This window comes from Gavialis gangeticus, unplaced genomic scaffold, assembly GCF_001723915.1.
Source record: "Gavialis gangeticus isolate Ggan-Ray unplaced genomic scaffold, GavGan_comp1, whole genome shotgun sequence".
Taxonomy (NCBI): Eukaryota; Metazoa; Chordata; order Crocodylia; family Gavialidae; genus Gavialis; species Gavialis gangeticus.
Window position 1 is genome coordinate 10,050,752 of NW_017729012.1, and position 1,667 is coordinate 10,052,418.

The 1,667-nt window shown below is 67.7% G+C and overlaps 1 protein-coding gene across 2 annotated transcripts in view; it reads right to left on the minus strand.

Moving 5' to 3' along the window:
• ABR (active BCR-related) overlaps positions 1–1,667 on the minus strand; it is a 45,798-nt gene that overhangs the window by 20,920 nt on the left and 23,211 nt on the right. The gene's annotated exons all lie outside the window — the stretch shown is intronic.

Genomic DNA, 1,667 nt, shown 5'->3' on the forward strand with positions numbered 1-1,667 from the left:
GTGCTGCCTGTGGGACAGCCAGGCTGTGCCCTTCAAACTGGGCTTCTGCCCAGTCCCCCCTGGGGGAGCAGGTGCATGGCGGCACGGGGCCGCACGGCAGACGATGTCACGAGAAGCGCCACGAGGCTTCCCATGCGTGGCTCTGCCTGTGTCTGTGGCTCCTGGCACCGCTGGGGGCATCAGCCCGGCACTAAGCGGGGGACTGGGGTCCAAGGAGGGAGCAAACAGAGGTTTGCCCTCGGTCAGTTGCCCGAGGTGGCACCCTGCCCGACTCCGGGCGCAACGCAGGTGGGGAGATCCCGCTTGGCTCCCTGCAACACAGCCCGGCTGGGCTCAGGGCGCACCAGCAACAGAGACCCCATGCCAGAGCCACCCAGGGCTCAGAGCCGTGGTGCAGTAATGCCCAGCCCCGCCAGCGCTCCCGGCACAAGACTCCTCTCCGCGGCAGGAGGAGACCCCAGCAGAGGGAACAGGAAGCTGCGTGTCCACACGTGGTACTGTCCGGCGCACAGCACCCCCTCGCCCCCAACACCGGGACGCAAACGGTGCCCTGGGGGGCGAGGCCTATGTGGTCACCAGCCTCAGGGACCTGTTTCTTGCAGGCACAGGATGACCCAGCCTGGCCCGTGCCTGCACCCTGGCAGTCGGGGGGGCAGAGGGCTGAGGCCTCCCAGCCCCCGCAAGGGCTTCAAGCCTTGGTAGCTTGGGGGTGTGGACACAGCCCAAGAGCTCAGGGGGGGGTGGGGGCTTGTACGACTGTCCGAGCTATTTATACCCAGACACGATTCAGCTGGCTTTTCCCTACCACTCCCACCACTTCCCCAAACCAGCAGGCAGAGGGAACTGGTCCCCCGACCTCCCGACTGACTCACGCAGACTGCCAGCCAGTTCCCCCGGGGAAGGGGGCAGAGCCCATGGGGCGGACATGCTGCCGGGCAGGGCCCTTGCACCCAGGCTGGTGCAATGGGATGTGGGGGAGCCAAGGTGCCCGCTCCCCACCCCCCTGGGAAGCAGATGAGCTGGGGAGTGGGATGCAGCAGACCCTGCCCAGTGCCACGCACCAGGGAGAGACCGGCAGCTCCCTTTCTCCTGGGCTGCGGCCCAGCTAAGCCTGGGCACAAGAGGGGAGTGACAACGGAGGCTCCCGTGTCTGCCGGATCGGCGCACGATGGCAGGGGCGTGTCCAGAGCACCGGGCACCTCGCAGGCCGGGCGCCCAGCAGCCGCGGTTGTGGTGGGAGTGGGGGAGAGAGGTAGCTGGATGCACCCGTCCCGGCCTGGAGGCTGCAGACATGGGGCATGCCCCCCCCCAGCAGATCACTAGCCCACAGGCATTCCCAGCTGCAAGCATCCCCATGCCCACGGGCTGCAGGTGGAGCAGGGCACTGGGATGATCCCAGGCACCCGTGCCCAGCCCATACCCTCTGACAGCTGTGCCCCTGAACCCACCATGCCGCCTGGAGACCCCGCCCCACCCCGCACCCTTTACCCCCTCCCAACACCCAGCCCCCTTCGGCCAGATCTGCTGCCAGCTGTCACCCTTCCCAGGCAGGAACTGCTCGTGCCGCGATGCAAGAGGAGCCGCCCTCCGGCTCCTGGAACAAAGAAACTACCAAGTTTGGGCAGCTGAGCCCAACCCTGCGTGGAGGCAGCGCCTGTGGGCACTGG